Source organism: Micromesistius poutassou (genome assembly GCF_964030765.1).
Source record: "Micromesistius poutassou genome assembly, contig: SCAFFOLD_2338, whole genome shotgun sequence".
NCBI lineage: Eukaryota > Metazoa > Chordata > Actinopteri > Gadiformes > Gadidae > Micromesistius > Micromesistius poutassou.
In genome coordinates, this window is record NW_028177664.1 from 101833 (window position 1) to 124109 (window position 22277).

The 22277-nt window shown below is 39.0% G+C and overlaps 1 protein-coding gene across 1 annotated transcript in view; it reads left to right on the forward strand.

Annotated features, from left to right (window-relative positions):
• The window catches only part of LOC311375822 (scavenger receptor cysteine-rich domain-containing protein DMBT1-like), a gene marked incomplete at its 5' end in the record, with an annotated part of 44916 nt that overhangs the window by 18835 nt on the left and 3804 nt on the right, over positions 1 to 22277 (forward strand). The gene's annotated exons all lie outside the window — the stretch shown is intronic.

Consider the following 22277-nt stretch of genomic DNA (forward strand, 5'->3'; position numbering starts at 1 on the left):
TATGAATAAATGCATCATGTTTTCAAACTCAAAAATAATCATTTGAATAATCGAGATTTCAATATTGACCAAAATAATCGTGATTATTATTTTTTCCATAATCGAGCAGCCCTACGTTCTTGTAATAATATTGCAAACTGTACTCGTCAGTAACATACATTATATGTATTTACCGTGCATTATGATGGCAAACCCTTGCTCCAATGTTCTCTGTGATCGCCTTTCAGTTAATAAGTGTGGTGGGTGGCTGTACTCTACTGAGGGCAATTTCACCAGCCCCAACTACCCACAAGATTATCCTAACAACATGGATTGTGTATGGATCATCAGTCCAGGCTCTGAAGTTATAGAGCTGGTGTTCCTCCATGTGAAGTAAGCATGATCATCTCATCACCAATCTGACATCATTTGATATTGAGGAACATATTTTCCTGCTGCATTTGACCACAATGAAGCGTTGTCTTCGGCTCATGTTCAATGTTTACATTTTCTGCGACACAAATGCTATCCACAGTTTGGAGGGGTCGAACTGCGCTTTTGATGGCATCCATGTCTATGATGGCCCCGATATTAACCAAAGGAAGCTTGGGAGAGTGTGTGTTAATCAGAGGTCTACCTTCCACTCCACTGGTAAGACTCTGACCGTGCGCTTCACAACTGACGGGAGTGCGACATTCCAAGGATTTCTGGCCAATTACAGAGTTGTGGGTGAGTCTCAGAAACAAGAGTGACGATACATTCATTTGAACGTCTTTCCGGTCTACTAAAAGAAAACATGAAGGCAAACTGTTGATTGCTATTTGTGTGATTTGTTTTTGTATTTTTTTGCCAGCGGACGGTTCCTGCAGATATAACTGCGGCTATTTGGTCGGAAACTGTTCCTGCGCCTACTCCTGTGAATCCTATGGCAACTGTTGCTATAACTACCACTGTAAGTGACAAGGCCTGTAAAATCAAACGCTGCCGTAAAATGTTTCCATTAATGAAAAAAAGGTTACTTTAAAGACTGAAGCCCATTTTCATCTGTCTTGCAGCTCAGTGTAGAAAAATGTAAATATATTTTCAAAGTATCAGTTTAAAGATACGGTATGGTGTAAGGTGATTCATAATGACATTCCAGTCAACGTAAGAACTGACACGTGACAAATGAAATGAAAATATTGGTATGCATTGAAATGTTTGCATGAATGACAAAAAATTTATTTTAAAAACTGAAACTGAAACTATTTTCATCCGTCTTGCAGCTCAGTGTTCAAACACTACAGATGTTCCTACAGTTGTTCCTACAGATGTTCCTACAGGTAGTGAACCATCTCTGGTATCAATTACTAACACATCTACATTCTATGACATGAACATTTCAAGTGCTTGATAAAGCTGCATCCATGTATATGTTCTTGTAATAATATTGCAAACTGTACTCGTCAGTAACATATACATTATATGTATTTACCGTGCATTATGATGGCAAACCCTTGCTCCAATGTTCTCTGTGATCGCCTTTCAGTTAATAAGTGTGGTGGGTGGCTGTACTCTACTGAGGGCAATTTTACCAGCCCCAACTACCCACAAGATTATCCTAACAACATGGATTGTGTATGGATCATCAGTCCAGGCTCTGAAGTTATAGAGCTGGTGTTCCTCCATGTGAAGTAAGCATGATCATCTCATCACCAATCTGACATCATTTGATATTGAGGAACGTATTTTCCTGCTGCATTTGACCACGATGAAGCGTTGTCTTCGGCTCATGTTCAATGTTTACATTTTCTGCGGCACAAATGCTATCCACAGTTTGGAGGGGGCGAACTGCATATATGATGGCATCCAGGTCTATGATGGCACCGATATTAACCAAAGGAAGCTTGGGAGAGTGTGTGGTAATCAGAGTTCTACCTTCCACTCCACTGGTCAGACTCTGACCGTGCGCTTTACAACTGACTGGAGTCAGACATTCCAAGGATTTCTGGCCAATTACAGAGTTTTTGGTGAGTCTCAGAAACAAGAGTGACGATACATTCATTTGAACGTCTTTCCGGTCTACTAACAGAAAACATGAAGGCAAACTGTTGATTGCTATTTGTGTGATTTGTTTTTGTATTTTTTTTACCAGCGGACGGTTCCTGCAGATATAACTGCGGCTATTTGGTCGGAAACTGTTCCTGTACCTACTCCTGTGAATCCTATGGCAACTGTTGCTATGACTACCACTGTAAGTGACAAGGCCTGTAAAATCAAAAGCTGCCGTAAAATGTTTCCATTAATGAAAAAAAGGTTCCTTTAAAGACTGAAGCCCATTTTCATCTGTCTTGCAGCTCAGTGTAGAAAAGTGTAAATATATTTTCAAAGTATCAGTTTAAAGATAAGTTAAGGTGTAAGGTGATTCATAATGACATTCCAGTCAACGTAAGAACTGACGGGTGACAAATAAAATGAAAATATTGGTATGCATTGAAATGTTTGCATGAATGAAAAAAAAGTGATTTTAAAAACTGAAACTGAAACTATTTTCATCCGTCTTGCAGCTCAGTGTTCAAACACTACAGATGTTCCTACAGTTGTTCCTACAGATGTTCCTACAGGTAATGAACCATCTCTGGTATCAATTACTAACACATCTACATTCTATGACATGAACATTTCAAGTGCTTGATAAAGCTGCATCCATGTATATGTTCTTGTAATAATATTGCAAACTGTACTCGTCAGTAACATACATTATATGTATTTACCGTGCATTATGATGGCAAACCCTTGCTCCAATGTTCTCTGTGATCCCCTTTAAGTTAATAAATGTGGTGGGTGGCTGTACTCTACTGAGGGCAATTTTACCAGCCCCAACTACCCACAAGATTATCCTAACAACATGGATTGTGTATGGATCATCAGTCCAGGCTCTGAAGTTATAGAGCTGGTGTTCCTCCATGTGAAGTAAGCGTGATCATCTCATCACCAGTCTGACATCATTTGATATTGAGGAACGTATTTTCCTGCTGCATTTGACCATGATGAAGCGTTGTTTTCGGCTCATGTTCAATGTTTACATTTTCTGCGACACAAATGCTATCCACAGTTTGGAGGGGGCGGACTGCAGATATGATGGCATCCAGGTCTATGATGGCCCCGATATTCACCAAAGGAAGCTTGGGAGAGTGTGTGGTAATCAGAGGTCTACCTTCCACTCCACTGGTAAGACTCTGACCGTGCACTTCACAACTGACTGGAGTGAGACATACCAAGGATTTCTGGCCAATTACAGAGTTGTGGGTGAGTCTCAGAAACAAGAGTGACGATACATTCATTTGAACGTCTTTCTGGTCTACTAAAAGAAAACATAATGGCAAACTGTTGATTGCTATTTGTGTGATTTGTTTTTGTATTTTTTTGCCAGCGGACGGTTCCTGCAGATATAACTGCGGCAATTTGGTCGTAAACTGTTCCTGCGCCTACTCCTGTGAATCCTATGGCAACTGTTGCTATGACTACCACTGTAAGTGACAAGGCCTGTAAAATCAAAAGCTGCCGTAAAATGTTTCCATTAATGAAAAAAGGTTACTTTAAAGACTGAAGCCTATTTTCATCTGTCTTGCAGCTCAGTGTAGAAAAATGTAAATATATTTTCAAAGTATCAGTTTAAAGATACGTTAAGGTGTAAGGTGATTCATAATGACATTCCAGTCAACGTAAGAACTGACGCGTGACAAATGAAATGAAAATATTGCTATGCATTAAAATGGTTGCATAAATGAAAAAAAAGTGATTTTAAAAACTGAAACTGAAACTATTTTCATCCGTCTTGCAGCTCAGTGTTCAAACACTACAGATGTTACTACAGTTGTTCCTACAGATGTTCCTACAGGTAATGAACCATCTCTGGTATCAATTACTAACACATCTACATTCTATGACATGAACATTTCAAGTGCTTGATAAAGCTGCATTCATGTATACGTTCTTGTAGGGCTGGGCGATTAATCAAATTTTGATCGCGATTTCGATTTCAGAGTGGAACGATCACCAAACTAATATAATCGAGTTGAAACGATAATTTTTTTTTACATTTTTTTTATAGAAATTGCAGAACAGCTGGATTCATATCTGGACTTCATTTTCTATTTGACCATTTTGTGTATATTTTTAAGGGGAAATTTCAAAGTTCACATTTACAAAGTGTTTTTTTTGGAGAGAAATTATGAATAAATGCATCATGTTTTCAAACTCAAAAATAATCATTTGAATAATCGAGATTTCAATATTGACCAAAATAATCGTGATTATTATTTTTTCCATAATCGAGCAGCCCTACGTTCTTGTAATAATATTGCAAACTGTACTCGTCAGTAACATACATTATATGTATTTACCGTGCATTATGATGGCAAACCCTTGCTCCAATGTTCTCTGTGATCGCCTTTCAGTTAATAAGTGTGGTGGGTGGCTGTACTCTACTGAGGGCAATTTTACCAGCCCCAACTACCCACAAGATTATCCTAACAACATGGATTGTGTATGGATCATCAGTCCAGGCTCTGAAGTTATAGAGCTGGTGTTCCTCCATGTGAAGTAAGCATGATCATCTCATCACCAATCTGACATCATTTGATATTGAGGAACATATTTTCCTGCTGCATTTGACCACAATGAAGCGTTGTCTTCGGCTCATGTTCAATGTTTACATTTTCTGCGACACAAATGCTATCCACAGTTTGGAGGGGTCGAACTGCGCTTTTGATGGCATCCATGTCTATGATGGCCCCGATATTAACCAAAGGAAGCTTGGGAGAGTGTGTGTTAATCAGAGGTCTACCTTCCACTCCACTGGTAAGACTCTGACCGTGCGCTTCACAACTGACGGGAGTGCGACATTCCAAGGATTTCTGGCCAATTACAGAGTTGTGGGTGAGTCTCAGAAACAAGAGTGACGATACATTCATTTGAACGTCTTTCCGGTCTACTAAAAGAAAACATGAAGGCAAACTGTTGATTGCTATTTGTGTGATTTGTTTTTGTATTTTTTTGCCAGCGGACGGTTCCTGCAGATATAACTGCGGCTATTTGGTCGGAAACTGTTCCTGCGCCTACTCCTGTGAATCCTATGGCAACTGTTGCTATAACTACCACTGTAAGTGACAAGGCCTGTAAAATCAAACGCTGCCGTAAAATGTTTCCATTAATGAAAAAAAGGTTACTTTAAAGACTGAAGCCCATTTTCATCTGTCTTGCAGCTCAGTGTAGAAAAATGTAAATATATTTTCAAAGTATCAGTTTAAAGATACGGTATGGTGTAAGGTGATTCATAATGACATTCCAGTCAACGTAAGAACTGACACGTGACAAATGAAATGAAAATATTGGTATGCATTGAAATGTTTGCATGAATGACAAAAAAATTATTTTAAAAACTGAAACTGAAACTATTTTCATCCGTCTTGCAGCTCAGTGTTCAAACACTACAGATGTTCCTACAGTTGTTCCTACAGATGTTCCTACAGGTAGTGAACCATCTCTGGTATCAATTACTAACACATCTACATTCTATGACATGAACATTTCAAGTGCTTGATAAAGCTGCATCCATGTATATGTTCTTGTAATAATATTGCAAACTGTACTCGTCAGTAACATATACATTATATGTATTTACCGTGCATTATGATGGCAAACCCTTGCTCCAATGTTCTCTGTGATCGCCTTTCAGTTAATAAGTGTGGTGGGTGGCTGTACTCTACTGAGGGCAATTTTACCAGCCCCAACTACCCACAAGATTATCCTAACAACATGGATTGTGTATGGATCATCAGTCCAGGCTCTGAAGTTATAGAGCTGGTGTTCCTCCATGTGAAGTAAGCATGATCATCTCATCACCAATCTGACATCATTTGATATTGAGGAACGTATTTTCCTGCTGCATTTGACCACGATGAAGCGTTGTCTTCGGCTCATGTTCAATGTTTACATTTTCTGCGGCACAAATGCTATCCACAGTTTGGAGGGGGCGAACTGCATATATGATGGCATCCAGGTCTATGATGGCACCGATATTAACCAAAGGAAGCTTGGGAGAGTGTGTGGTAATCAGAGTTCTACCTTCCACTCCACTGGTCAGACTCTGACCGTGCGCTTTACAACTGACTGGAGTCAGACATTCCAAGGATTTCTGGCCAATTACAGAGTTTTTGGTGAGTCTCAGAAACAAGAGTGACGATACATTCATTTGAACGTCTTTCCGGTCTACTAACAGAAAACATGAAGGCAAACTGTTGATTGCTATTTGTGTGATTTGTTTTTGTATTTTTTTTACCAGCGGACGGTTCCTGCAGATATAACTGCGGCTATTTGGTCGGAAACTGTTCCTGTACCTACTCCTGTGAATCCTATGGCAACTGTTGCTATGACTACCACTGTAAGTGACAAGGCCTGTAAAATCAAAAGCTGCCGTAAAATGTTTCCATTAATGAAAAAAAGGTTCCTTTAAAGACTGAAGCCCATTTTCATCTGTCTTGCAGCTCAGTGTAGAAAAGTGTAAATATATTTTCAAAGTATCAGTTTAAAGATAAGTTAAGGTGTAAGGTGATTCATAATGACATTCCAGTCAACGTAAGAACTGACGGGTGACAAATAAAATGAAAATATTGGTATGCATTGAAATGTTTGCATGAATGAAAAAAAAGTGATTTTAAAAACTGAAACTGAAACTATTTTCATCCGTCTTGCAGCTCAGTGTTCAAACACTACAGATGTTCCTACAGTTGTTCCTACAGATGTTCCTACAGGTAATGAACCATCTCTGGTATCAATTACTAACACATCTACATTCTATGACATGAACATTTCAAGTGCTTGATAAAGCTGCATCCATGTATATGTTCTTGTAATAATATTGCAAACTGTACTCGTCAGTAACATACATTATATGTATTTACCGTGCATTATGATGGCAAACCCTTGCTCCAATGTTCTCTGTGATCCCCTTTAAGTTAATAAATGTGGTGGGTGGCTGTACTCTACTGAGGGCAATTTTACCAGCCCCAACTACCCACAAGATTATCCTAACAACATGGATTGTGTATGGATCATCAGTCCAGGCTCTGAAGTTATAGAGCTGGTGTTCCTCCATGTGAAGTAAGCGTGATCATCTCATCACCAGTCTGACATCATTTGATATTGAGGAACGTATTTTCCTGCTGCATTTGACCATGATGAAGCGTTGTTTTCGGCTCATGTTCAATGTTTACATTTTCTGCGACACAAATGCTATCCACAGTTTGGAGGGGGCGGACTGCAGATATGATGGCATCCAGGTCTATGATGGCCCCGATATTCACCAAAGGAAGCTTGGGAGAGTGTGTGGTAATCAGAGGTCTACCTTCCACTCCACTGGTAAGACTCTGACCGTGCACTTCACAACTGACTGGAGTGAGACATACCAAGGATTTCTGGCCAATTACAGAGTTGTGGGTGAGTCTCAGAAACAAGAGTGACGATACATTCATTTGAACGTCTTTCTGGTCTACTAAAAGAAAACATAATGGCAAACTGTTGATTGCTATTTGTGTGATTTGTTTTTGTATTTTTTTGCCAGCGGACGGTTCCTGCAGATATAACTGCGGCAATTTGGTCGTAAACTGTTCCTGCGCCTACTCCTGTGAATCCTATGGCAACTGTTGCTATGACTACCACTGTAAGTGACAAGGCCTGTAAAATCAAAAGCTGCCGTAAAATGTTTCCATTAATGAAAAAAGGTTACTTTAAAGACTGAAGCCTATTTTCATCTGTCTTGCAGCTCAGTGTAGAAAAATGTAAATATATTTTCAAAGTATCAGTTTAAAGATACGTTAAGGTGTAAGGTGATTCATAATGACATTCCAGTCAACGTAAGAACTGACGCGTGACAAATGAAATGAAAATATTGCTATGCATTAAAATGGTTGCATAAATGAAAAAAAAGTGATTTTAAAAACTGAAACTGAAACTATTTTCATCCGTCTTGCAGCTCAGTGTTCAAACACTACAGATGTTCCTACAGTTGTTCCTACAGATGTTCCTACAGGTAATGAACCATCTCTGGTATCAATTACTAACACATCTACATTCTATGACATGAACATTTCAAGTGCTTGATAAAGCTGCATTCATGTATACGTTCTTGTAGGGCTGGGCGATTAATCAAATTTTGATCGCGATTTCGATTTCAGAGTGGAACGATCACCAAACTAATATAATCGAGTTGAAACGATAATTTTTTTTTACATTTCTTTTATAGAAATTGCAGAACAGCTGGATTCATATCTGGACTTCATTTTCTATTTGACCATTTTGTGTATATTTTTAAGGGGAAATTTCAAAGTTCACATTTACAAAGTGTTTTTTTTGGAGAGAAATTATGAATAAATGCATCATGTTTTCAAACTCAAAAATAATCATTTGAATAATCAAGATTTCAATATTGACCAAAATAATCGTGATTATTATTTTTTCCATAATCGAGCAGCCCTACGTTCTTGTAATAATATTGCAAACTGTACTCGTCAGTAACATACATTATATGTATTTACCGTGCATTATGATGGCAAACCCTTGCTCCAATGTTCTCTGTGATCGCCTTTCAGTTAATAAGTGTGGTGGGTGGCTGTACTCTACTGAGGGCAATTTTACCAGCCCCAACTACCCACAAGATTATCCTAACAACATGGATTGTGTATGGATCATCAGTCCAGGCTCTGAAGTTATAGAGCTGGTGTTCCTCCATGTGAAGTAAGCATGATCATCTCATCACCAATCTGACATCATTTGATATTGAGGAACATATTTTCCTGCTGCATTTGACCACAATGAAGCGTTGTCTTCGGCTCATGTTCAATGTTTACATTTTCTGCGACACAAATGCTATCCACAGTTTGGAGGGGTCGAACTGCGCTTTTGATGGCATCCATGTCTATGATGGCCCCGATATTAACCAAAGGAAGCTTGGGAGAGTGTGTGTTAATCAGAGGTCTACCTTCCACTCCACTGGTAAGACTCTGACCGTGCGCTTCACAACTGACGGGAGTGCGACATTCCAAGGATTTCTGGCCAATTACAGAGTTGTGGGTGAGTCTCAGAAACAAGAGTGACGATACATTCATTTGAACGTCTTTCCGGTCTACTAAAAGAAAACATGAAGGCAAACTGTTGATTGCTATTTGTGTGATTTGTTTTTGTATTTTTTTGCCAGCGGACGGTTCCTGCAGATATAACTGCGGCTATTTGGTCGGAAACTGTTCCTGCGCCTACTCCTGTGAATCCTATGGCAACTGTTGCTATAACTACCACTGTAAGTGACAAGGCCTGTAAAATCAAACGCTGCCGTAAAATGTTTCCATTAATGAAAAAAAGGTTACTTTAAAGACTGAAGCCCATTTTCATCTGTCTTGCAGCTCAGTGTAGAAAAATGTAAATATATTTTCAAAGTATCAGTTTAAAGATACGGTATGGTGTAAGGTGATTCATAATGACATTCCAGTCAACGTAAGAACTGACACGTGACAAATGAAATGAAAATATTGGTATGCATTGAAATGTTTGCATGAATGACAAAAAAATTATTTTAAAAACTGAAACTGAAACTATTTTCATCCGTCTTGCAGCTCAGTGTTCAAACACTACAGATGTTCCTACAGTTGTTCCTACAGATGTTCCTACAGGTAGTGAACCATCTCTGGTATCAATTACTAACACATCTACATTCTATGACATGAACATTTCAAGTGCTTGATAAAGCTGCATCCATGTATATGTTCTTGTAATAATATTGCAAACTGTACTCGTCAGTAACATATACATTATATGTATTTACCGTGCATTATGATGGCAAACCCTTGCTCCAATGTTCTCTGTGATCGCCTTTCAGTTAATAAGTGTGGTGGGTGGCTGTACTCTACTGAGGGCAATTTTACCAGCCCCAACTACCCACAAGATTATCCTAACAACATGGATTGTGTATGGATCATCAGTCCAGGCTCTGAAGTTATAGAGCTGGTGTTCCTCCATGTGAAGTAAGCATGATCATCTCATCACCAATCTGACATCATTTGATATTGAGGAACGTATTTTCCTGCTGCATTTGACCACGATGAAGCGTTGTCTTCGGCTCATGTTCAATGTTTACATTTTCTGCGACACAAATGCTATCCACAGTTTGGAGGGGTCGAACTGCGCTTTTGATGGCATCCATGTCTATGATGGCCCCGATATTAACCAAAGGAAGCTTGGGAGAGTGTGTGTTAATCAGAGGTCTACCTTCCACTCCACTGGTAAGACTCTGACCGTGCGCTTCACAACTGACGGGAGTGCGACATTCCAAGGATTTCTGGCCAATTACAGAGTTGTGGGTGAGTCTCAGAAACAAGAGTGACGATACATTCATTTGAACGTCTTTCCGGTCTACTAAAAGAAAACATGAAGGCAAACTGTTGATTGCTATTTGTGTGATTTGTTTTTGTATTTTTTTGCCAGCGGACGGTTCCTGCAGATATAACTGCGGCTATTTGGTCGGAAACTGTTCCTGCGCCTACTCCTGTGAATCCTATGGCAACTGTTGCTATAACTACCACTGTAAGTGACAAGGCCTGTAAAATCAAACGCTGCCGTAAAATGTTTCCATTAATGAAAAAAAGGTTACTTTAAAGACTGAAGCCCATTTTCATCTGTCTTGCAGCTCAGTGTAGAAAAATGTAAATATATTTTCAAAGTATCAGTTTAAAGATACGGTATGGTGTAAGGTGATTCATAATGACATTCCAGTCAACGTAAGAACTGACACGTGACAAATGAAATGAAAATATTGGTATGCATTGAAATGTTTGCATGAATGACAAAAAAATTATTTTAAAAACTGAAACTGAAACTATTTTCATCCGTCTTGCAGCTCAGTGTTCAAACACTACAGATGTTCCTACAGTTGTTCCTACAGATGTTCCTACAGGTAGTGAACCATCTCTGGTATCAATTACTAACACATCTACATTCTATGACATGAACATTTCAAGTGCTTGATAAAGCTGCATCCATGTATATGTTCTTGTAATAATATTGCAAACTGTACTCGTCAGTAACATATACATTATATGTATTTACCGTGCATTATGATGGCAAACCCTTGCTCCAATGTTCTCTGTGATCGCCTTTCAGTTAATAAGTGTGGTGGGTGGCTGTACTCTACTGAGGGCAATTTTACCAGCCCCAACTACCCACAAGATTATCCTAACAACATGGATTGTGTATGGATCATCAGTCCAGGCTCTGAAGTTATAGAGCTGGTGTTCCTCCATGTGAAGTAAGCATGATCATCTCATCACCAATCTGACATCATTTGATATTGAGGAACGTATTTTCCTGCTGCATTTGACCACGATGAAGCGTTGTCTTCGGCTCATGTTCAATGTTTACATTTTCTGCGGCACAAATGCTATCCACAGTTTGGAGGGGGCGAACTGCATATATGATGGCATCCAGGTCTATGATGGCACCGATATTAACCAAAGGAAGCTTGGGAGAGTGTGTGGTAATCAGAGTTCTACCTTCCACTCCACTGGTCAGACTCTGACCGTGCGCTTTACAACTGACTGGAGTCAGACATTCCAAGGATTTCTGGCCAATTACAGAGTTTTTGGTGAGTCTCAGAAACAAGAGTGACGATACATTCATTTGAACGTCTTTCCGGTCTACTAACAGAAAACATGAAGGCAAACTGTTGATTGCTATTTGTGTGATTTGTTTTTGTATTTTTTTTACCAGCGGACGGTTCCTGCAGATATAACTGCGGCTATTTGGTCGGAAACTGTTCCTGTACCTACTCCTGTGAATCCTATGGCAACTGTTGCTATGACTACCACTGTAAGTGACAAGGCCTGTAAAATCAAAAGCTGCCGTAAAATGTTTCCATTAATGAAAAAAAGGTTCCTTTAAAGACTGAAGCCCATTTTCATCTGTCTTGCAGCTCAGTGTAGAAAAGTGTAAATATATTTTCAAAGTATCAGTTTAAAGATAAGTTAAGGTGTAAGGTGATTCATAATGACATTCCAGTCAACGTAAGAACTGACGGGTGACAAATAAAATGAAAATATTGGTATGCATTGAAATGTTTGCATGAATGAAAAAAAAGTGATTTTAAAAACTGAAACTGAAACTATTTTCATCCGTCTTGCAGCTCAGTGTTCAAACACTACAGATGTTCCTACAGTTGTTCCTACAGATGTTCCTACAGGTAATGAACCATCTCTGGTATCAATTACTAACACATCTACATTCTATGACATGAACATTTCAAGTGCTTGATAAAGCTGCATCCATGTATATGTTCTTGTAATAATATTGCAAACTGTACTCGTCAGTAACATACATTATATGTATTTACCGTGCATTATGATGGCAAACCCTTGCTCCAATGTTCTCTGTGATCCCCTTTAAGTTAATAAATGTGGTGGGTGGCTGTACTCTACTGAGGGCAATTTTACCAGCCCCAACTACCCACAAGATTATCCTAACAACATGGATTGTGTATGGATCATCAGTCCAGGCTCTGAAGTTATAGAGCTGGTGTTCCTCCATGTGAAGTAAGCGTGATCATCTCATCACCAGTCTGACATCATTTGATATTGAGGAACGTATTTTCCTGCTGCATTTGACCATGATGAAGCGTTGTTTTCGGCTCATGTTCAATGTTTACATTTTCTGCGACACAAATGCTATCCACAGTTTGGAGGGGGCGGACTGCAGATATGATGGCATCCAGGTCTATGATGGCCCCGATATTCACCAAAGGAAGCTTGGGAGAGTGTGTGGTAATCAGAGGTCTACCTTCCACTCCACTGGTAAGACTCTGACCGTGCACTTCACAACTGACTGGAGTGAGACATACCAAGGATTTCTGGCCAATTACAGAGTTGTGGGTGAGTCTCAGAAACAAGAGTGACGATACATTCATTTGAACGTCTTTCTGGTCTACTAAAAGAAAACATAATGGCAAACTGTTGATTGCTATTTGTGTGATTTGTTTTTGTATTTTTTTGCCAGCGGACGGTTCCTGCAGATATAACTGCGGCAATTTGGTCGTAAACTGTTCCTGCGCCTACTCCTGTGAATCCTATGGCAACTGTTGCTATGACTACCACTGTAAGTGACAAGGCCTGTAAAATCAAAAGCTGCCGTAAAATGTTTCCATTAATGAAAAAAGGTTACTTTAAAGACTGAAGCCTATTTTCATCTGTCTTGCAGCTCAGTGTAGAAAAATGTAAATATATTTTCAAAGTATCAGTTTAAAGATACGTTAAGGTGTAAGGTGATTCATAATGACATTCCAGTCAACGTAAGAACTGACGCGTGACAAATGAAATGAAAATATTGCTATGCATTAAAATGGTTGCATAAATGAAAAAAAAGTGATTTTAAAAACTGAAACTGAAACTATTTTCATCCGTCTTGCAGCTCAGTGTTCAAACACTACAGATGTTCCTACAGTTGTTCCTACAGATGTTCCTACAGGTAATGAACCATCTCTGGTATCAATTACTAACACATCTACATTCTATGACATGAACATTTCAAGTGCTTGATAAAGCTGCATTCATGTATACGTTCTTGTAGGGCTGGGCGATTAATCAAATTTTGATCGCGATTTCGATTTCAGAGTGGAACGATCACCAAACTAATATAATCGAGTTGAAACGATAATTTTTTTTACATTTTTTTTATAGAAATTGCAGAACAGCTGGATTCATATCTGGACTTCATTTTCTATTTGACCATTTTGTGTATATTTTTAAGGGGAAATTTCAAAGTTCACATTTACAAAGTGTTTTTTTTGGAGAGAAATTATGAATAAATGCATCATGTTTTCAAACTCAAAAATAATCATTTGAATAATCGAGATTTCAATATTGACCAAAATAATCGTGATTATTATTTTTTCCATAATCGAGCAGCCCTACGTTCTTGTAATAATATTGCAAACTGTACTCGTCAGTAACATACATTATATGTATTTACCGTGCATTATGATGGCAAACCCTTGCTCCAATGTTCTCTGTGATCGCCTTTCAGTTAATAAGTGTGGTGGGTGGCTGTACTCTACTGAGGGCAATTTTACCAGCCCCAACTACCCACAAGATTATCCTAACAACATGGATTGTGTATGGATCATCAGTCCAGGCTCTGAAGTTATAGAGCTGGTGTTCCTCCATGTGAAGTAAGCATGATCATCTCATCACCAATCTGACATCATTTGATATTGAGGAACATATTTTCCTGCTGCATTTGACCACAATGAAGCGTTGTCTTCGGCTCATGTTCAATGTTTACATTTTCTGCGACACAAATGCTATCCACAGTTTGGAGGGGTCGAACTGCGCTTTTGATGGCATCCATGTCTATGATGGCCCCGATATTAACCAAAGGAAGCTTGGGAGAGTGTGTGTTAATCAGAGGTCTACCTTCCACTCCACTGGTAAGACTCTGACCGTGCGCTTCACAACTGACGGGAGTGCGACATTCCAAGGATTTCTGGCCAATTACAGAGTTGTGGGTGAGTCTCAGAAACAAGAGTGACGATACATTCATTTGAACGTCTTTCCGGTCTACTAAAAGAAAACATGAAGGCAAACTGTTGATTGCTATTTGTGTGATTTGTTTTTGTATTTTTTTGCCAGCGGACGGTTCCTGCAGATATAACTGCGGCTATTTGGTCGGAAACTGTTCCTGTACCTACTCCTGTGAATCCTATGGCAACTGTTGCTATGACTACCACTGTAAGTGACAAGGCCTGTAAAATCAAAAGCTGCCGTAAAATGTTTCCATTAATGAAAAAAAGGTTACTTTAAAGACTGAAGCCCATTTTCATCTGTCTTGCAGCTCAGTGTAGAAAAATGTAAATATATTTTCAAAGTATCAGTTTAAAGATACGGTATGGTGTAAGGTGATTCATAATGACATTCCAGTCAACGTAAGAACTGACACGTGACAAATGAAATGAAAATATTGGTATGCATTGAAATGTTTGCATGAATGACAAAAAAATTATTTTAAAAACTGAAACTGAAACTATTTTCATCCGTCTTGCAGCTCAGTGTTCAAACACTACAGATGTTCCTACAGTTGTTCCTACAGATGTTCCTACAGGTAGTGAACCATCTCTGGTATCAATTACTAACACATCTACATTCTATGACATGAACATTTCAAGTGCTTGATAAAGCTGCATCCATGTATATGTTCTTGTAATAATATTGCAAACTGTACTCGTCAGTAACATATACATTATATGTATTTACCGTGCATTATGATGGCAAACCCTTGCTCCAATGTTCTCTGTGATCGCCTTTCAGTTAATAAGTGTGGTGGGTGGCTGTACTCTACTGAGGGCAATTTTACCAGCCCCAACTACCCACAAGATTATCCTAACAACATGGATTGTGTATGGATCATCAGTCCAGGCTCTGAAGTTATAGAGCTGGTGTTCCTCCATGTGAAGTAAGCATGATCATCTCATCACCAATCTGACATCATTTGATATTGAGGAACGTATTTTCCTGCTGCATTTGACCACGATGAAGCGTTGTCTTCGGCTCATGTTCAATGTTTACATTTTCTGCGGCACAAATGCTATCCACAGTTTGGAGGGGGCGAACTGCATATATGATGGCATCCAGGTCTATGATGGCACCGATATTAACCAAAGGAAGCTTGGGAGAGTGTGTGGTAATCAGAGTTCTACCTTCCACTCCACTGGTCAGACTCTGACCGTGCGCTTTACAACTGACTGGAGTCAGACATTCCAAGGATTTCTGGCCAATTACAGAGTTTTTGGTGAGTCTCAGAAACAAGAGTGACGATACATTCATTTGAACGTCTTTCCGGTCTACTAACAGAAAACATGAAGGCAAACTGTTGATTGCTATTTGTGTGATTTGTTTTTGTATTTTTTTTACCAGCGGACGGTTCCTGCAGATATAACTGCGGCTATTTGGTCGGAAACTGTTCCTGTACCTACTCCTGTGAATCCTATGGCAACTGTTGCTATGACTACCACTGTAAGTGACAAGGCCTGTAAAATCAAAAGCTGCCGTAAAATGTTTCCATTAATGAAAAAAAGGTTCCTTTAAAGACTGAAGCCCATTTTCATCTGTCTTGCAGCTCAGTGTAGAAAAGTGTAAATATATTTTCAAAGTATCAGTTTAAAGATAAGTTAAGGTGTAAGGTGATTCATAATGACATTCCAGTCAACGTAAGAACTGACGGGTGACAAATAAAATGAAAATATTGGTATGCATTGAAATGTTTGCATGAATGAAAAAAAAGTGATTTTAAAAACTGAAACTGAAACTATTTTCATCCGTCTTGCAGCTCAGTGTTCAAACACTACAGATGTTCCTACAGTTGTTCCTACAGATGTTCCTACAGGTAATGAACCATCTCTGGTATCAATTACTAACACATCTACATTCTATGACATGAACATTTCAAGTGCTTGATAAAGCTGCATCCATGTATATGTTCTTGTAATAATATTGCAAACTGTACTCGTCAGTAACATACATTATATGTATTTACCGTGCATTATGATGGCAAACCCTTGCTCCAATGTTCTCTGTGATCCCCTTTAAGTTAATAAATGTGGTGGGTGGCTGTACTCTACTGAGGGCAATTTTACCAGCCCCAACTACCCACAAGATTATCCTAACAACATGGATTGTGTATGGATCATCAGTCCAGGCTCTGAAGTTATAGAGCTGGTGTTCCTCCATGTGAAGTAAGCGTGATCATCTCATCACCAGTCTGACATCATTTGATATTGAGGAACGTATTTTCCTGCTGCATTTGACCATGATGAAGCGTTGTTTTCGGCTCATGTTCAATGTTTACATTTTCTGCGACACAAATGCTATCCACAGTTTGGAGGGGGCGGACTGCAGATATGATGGCATCCAGGTCTATGATGGCCCCGATATTCACCAAAGGAAGCTTGGGAGAGTGTGTGGTAATCAGAGGTCTACCTTCCACTCCACTGGTAAGACTCTGACCGTGCACTTCACAACTGACTGGAGTGAGACATACCAAGGATTTCTGGCCAATTACAGAGTTGTGGGTGAGTCTCAGAAACAAGAGTGACGATACATTCATTTGAACGTCTTTCTGGTCTACTAAAAGAAAACATAATGGCAAACTGTTGATTGCTATTTGTGTGATTTGTTTTTGTATTTTTTTGCCAGCGGACTGTTCCTGCAGATATAACTGCGGCAATTTGGTCGTAAACTGTTCCTGCGCCTACTCCTGTGAATCCTATGGCAACTGTTGCTATGACTACCACTGTAAGTGACAAGGCCTGTAAAATCAAAAGCTGCCGTAAAATGTTTCCATTAATGAAAAAAGGTTACTTTAAAGACTGAAGCCTATTTTCATCTGTCTTGCAGCTCAGTGTAGAAAAATGTAAATATATTTTCAAAGTATCAGTTTAAAGATACGTTAAGGTGTAAGGTGATTCATAATGACATTCCAGTCAACGTAAGAACTGACGCGTGACAAATGAAATGAAAATATTGCTATGCATTAAAATGGTTGCATAAATGAAAAAAAAGTGATTTTAAAAACTGAAACTGAAACTATTTTCATCCGTCTTGCAGCTCAGTGTTCAAACACTACAGATGTTCCTACAGTTGTTCCTACAGATGTTCCTACAGGTAATGAACCATCTCTGGTATCAATTACTAACACATCTACATTCTATGACATGAACATTTCAAGTGCTTGATAAAGCTGCATTCATGTATACGTTCTTGTAGGGCTGGGCGATTAATCAAATTTTGATCGCGATTTCGATTTCAGAGTGGAACGATCACCAAACTAATATAATCGAGTTGAAACGATAATTTTTTTTAACATTTTTTTTATAGAAATTGCAGAACAGCTGGATTCATATCTGGACTTCATTTTCTATTTGACCATTTTGTGTATATTTTTAAGGGGAAATTTCAAAGTTCACATTTACAAAGTGTTTTTTTTGGAGAGAAATTATGAATAAATGCATCATGTTTTCAAACTCAAAAATAATCATTTGAATAATCGAGATTTCAATATTGACCAAAATAATTGTGATTATTATTTTTTCCATAATCGAGCAGCCCTACGTTCTTGTAATAATATTGCAAACTGTACTCGTCAGTAACATACATTATATGTATTTACCGTGCATTATGATGGCAAACCCTTGCTCCAATGTTCTCTGTGATCGCCTTTCAGTTAATAAGTGTGGTGGGTGGCTGTACTCTACTGAGGGCAATTTTACCAGCCCCAACTACCCACAAGATTATCCTAACAACATGGATTGTGTATGGATCATCAGTCCAGGCTCTGAAGTTATAGAGCTGGTGTTCCTCCATGTGAAGTAAGCATGATCATCTCATCACCAATCTGACATCATTTGATATTGAGGAACATATTTTCCTGCTGCATTTGACCACAATGAAGCGTTGTCTTCGGCTCATGTTCAATGTTTACATTTTCTGCGACACAAATGCTATCCACAGTTTGGAGGGGTCGAACTGCGCTTTTGATGGCATCCATGTCTATGATGGCCCCGATATTAACCAAAGGAAGCTTGGGAGAGTGTGTGTTAATCAGAGGTCTACCTTCCACTCCACTGGTAAGACTCTGACCGTGCGCTTCACAACTGACGGGAGTGCGACATTCCAAGGATTTCTGGCCAATTACAGAGTTGTGGGTGAGTCTCAGAAACAAGAGTGACGATACATTCATTTGAACGTCTTTCCGGTCTACTAAAAGAAAACATGAAGGCAAACTGTTGATTGCTATTTGTGTGATTTGTTTTTGTATTTTTTTGCCAGCGGACGGTTCCTGCAGATATAACTGCGGCTATTTGGTCGGAAACTGTTCCTGCGCCTACTCCTGTGAATCCTATGGCAACTGTTGCTATAACTACCACTGTAAGTGACAAGGCCTGTAAAATCAAACGCTGCCGTAAAATGTTTCCATTAATGAAAAAAAGGTTACTTTAAAGACTGAAGCCCATTTTCATCTGTCTTGCAGCTCAGTGTAGAAAAATGTAAATATATTTTCAAAGTATCAGTTTAAAGATACGGTATGGTGTAAGGTGATTCATAATGACATTCCAGTCAACGTAAGAACTGACACGTGACAAATGAAATGAAAATATTGGTATGCATTGAAATGTTTGCATGAATGACAAAAAATTTATTTTAAAAACTGAAACTGAAACTATTTTCATCCGTCTTGCAGCTCAGTGTTCAAACACTACAGATGTTCCTACAGTTGTTCCTACAGATGTTCCTACAGGTAGTGAACCATCTCTGGTATCAATTACTAACACATCTACATTCTATGACATGAACATTTCAAGTGCTTGATAAAGCTGCATCCATGTATATGTTCTTGTAATAATATTGCAAACTGTACTCGTCAGTAACATATACATTATATGTATTTACCGTGCATTATGATGGCAAACCCTTGCTCCAATGTTCTCTGTGATCGCCTTTCAGTTAATAAGTGTGGTGGGTGGCTGTACTCTACTGAGGGCAATTTTACCAGCCCCAACTACCCACAAGATTATCCTAACAACATGGATTGTGTATGGATCATCAGTCCAGGCTCTGAAGTTATAGAGCTGGTGTTCCTCCATGTGAAGTAAGCATGATCATCTCATCACCAATCTGACATCATTTGATATTGAGGAACGTATTTTCCTGCTGCATTTGACCACGATGAAGCGTTGTCTTCGGCTCATGTTCAATGTTTACATTTTCTGCGGCACAAATGCTATCCACAGTTTGGAGGGGGCGAACTGCATATATGATGGCATCCAGGTCTATGATGGCACCGATATTAACCAAAGGAAGCTTGGGAGAGTGTGTGGTAATCAGAGTTCTACCTTCCACTCCACTGGTCAGACTCTGACCGTGCGCTTTACAACTGACTGGAGTCAGACATTCCAAGGATTTCTGGCCAATTACAGAGTTTTTGGTGAGTCTCAGAAACAAGAGTGACGATACATTCATTTGAACGTCTTTCCGGTCTACTAACAGAAAACATGAAGGCAAACTGTTGATTGCTATTTGTGTGATTTGTTTTTGTATTTTTTTTACCAGCGGACGGTTCCTGCAGATATAACTGCGGCTATTTGGTCGGAAACTGTTCCTGTACCTACTCCTGTGAATCCTATGGCAACTGTTGCTATGACTACCACTGTAAGTGACAAGGCCTGTAAAATCAAAAGCTGCCGTAAAATGTTTCCATTAATGAAAAAAAGGTTCCTTTAAAGACTGAAGCCCATTTTCATCTGTCTTGCAGCTCAGTGTAGAAAAGTGTAAATATATTTTCAAAGTATCAGTTTAAAGATAAGTTAAGGTGTAAGGTGATTCATAATGACATTCCAGTCAACGTAAGAACTGACGGGTGACAAATAAAATGAAAATATTGGTATGCATTGAAATGTTTGCATGAATGAAAAAAAAGTGATTTTAAAAACTGAAACTGAAACTATTTTCATCCGTCTTGCAGCTCAGTGTTCAAACACTACAGATGTTCCTACAGTTGTTCCTACAGATGTTCCTACAGGTAATGAACCATCTCTGGTATCAATTACTAACACATCTACATTCTATGACATGAACATTTCAAGTGCTTGATAAAGCTGCATCCATGTATATGTTCTTGTAATAATATTGCAAACTGTACTCGTCAGTAACATACATTATATGTATTTACCGTGCATTATGATGGCAAACCCTTGCTCCAATGTTCTCTGTGATCCCCTTTAAGTTAATAAATGTGGTGGGTGGCTGTACTCTACTGAGGGCAATTTTACCAGCCCCAACTACCCACAAGATTATCCTAACAACATGGATTGTGTATGGATCATCAGTCCAGGCTCTGAAGTTATAGAGCTGGTGTTCCTCCATGTGAAGTAAGCGTGATCATCTCATCACCAGTCTGACATCATTTGATATTGAGGAACGTATTTTCCTGCTGCATTTGACCATGATGAAGCGTTGTCTTCGGCTCATGTTCAATGTTTACATTTTCTGCGGCACAAATGCTATCCACAGTTTGGAGGGGCCGGACTGCATATATGATGGCATCCAGGTCTATGATGGCACCGGTATTAACCAAAGGAAGCTTGGGAGAGTGTGTGGTAATCAGAGGTCTACCTTCCACTCCACTGGTAAGACTCTGACCGTGCGCTTTACAACTGACTGGAGTCAGACATTCCAAGGATTTCTGGCCAATTACAGAGTTTTTGGTGAGTCTCAGAAACAAGAGTGACGATACATTCATTTGAACGTCTTTCCGGTCTACTAAAAGAAAACATGAAGGCAAACTGTTGATTGCTATTTGTGTGATTTGTTTTTGTATTTTTTTGCCAGCGGACGGTTCCTGCAGATATAATTGCGGCTATTTGGTCGGAAACTGTTCCTGCGCCTACTCCTGTGAATCCTATGGCAACTGTTGCTATGACTACCACTGTAAGTGACAAGGCCTGTAAAATCAAAAACTGCCGTGAAATGTTTCCATTAATGAAAAAAAGGTTCCTTTAAAGACTGAAGCCCATTTTCATCTGTCTTGCAGCTCAGTGTCGAAAAGTGTAAATATATTTTCAAAGTATCATTTTAAAGATAAGTTAAGGTGTAAGGTGATTCATAATGACATTCCAGTCAACGTAAGAACTGACGCGTGACAAATGAAATGAAAATATTGGTATGCATTAAAATGTTTGCATGAATGAAAAAAAAGTGATTTTAAAAACTGAAACTGAAACTATTTTCATCCGTCTTGCAGTTCAGTGTTCAAACACTACAGATGTTCCTATAGTTGTTCCTACAGGTAATGAACCATCTCTGGTATCAATTACTAACACATCTACATTCTGTGACGTGAACATTTCAAGTGCTTGATAAAGCTGCATCCATGTATATGTTTTTGTAATAATATTGCAAACTGTACTCGTCAGTAACATACATTATATGTATTTACCGTGCATTATGATGGCAAACCCTTGCTCCAATGTTCTCTGTGATCGCCTTTCAGTTAATAAGTGTGGTGGGTGGCTGTACTCTACTGAGGGCAATTTTACCAGCCCCAACTACCCACAAGATTATCCTAACGACATGGATTGTGTATGGATCATCAGTCCAGGCTCTGAAGTTATAGAGCTGGTGTTCCTTCATGTGAAGTAAGCATGATCATCTCATCACCAATCTGACATCATT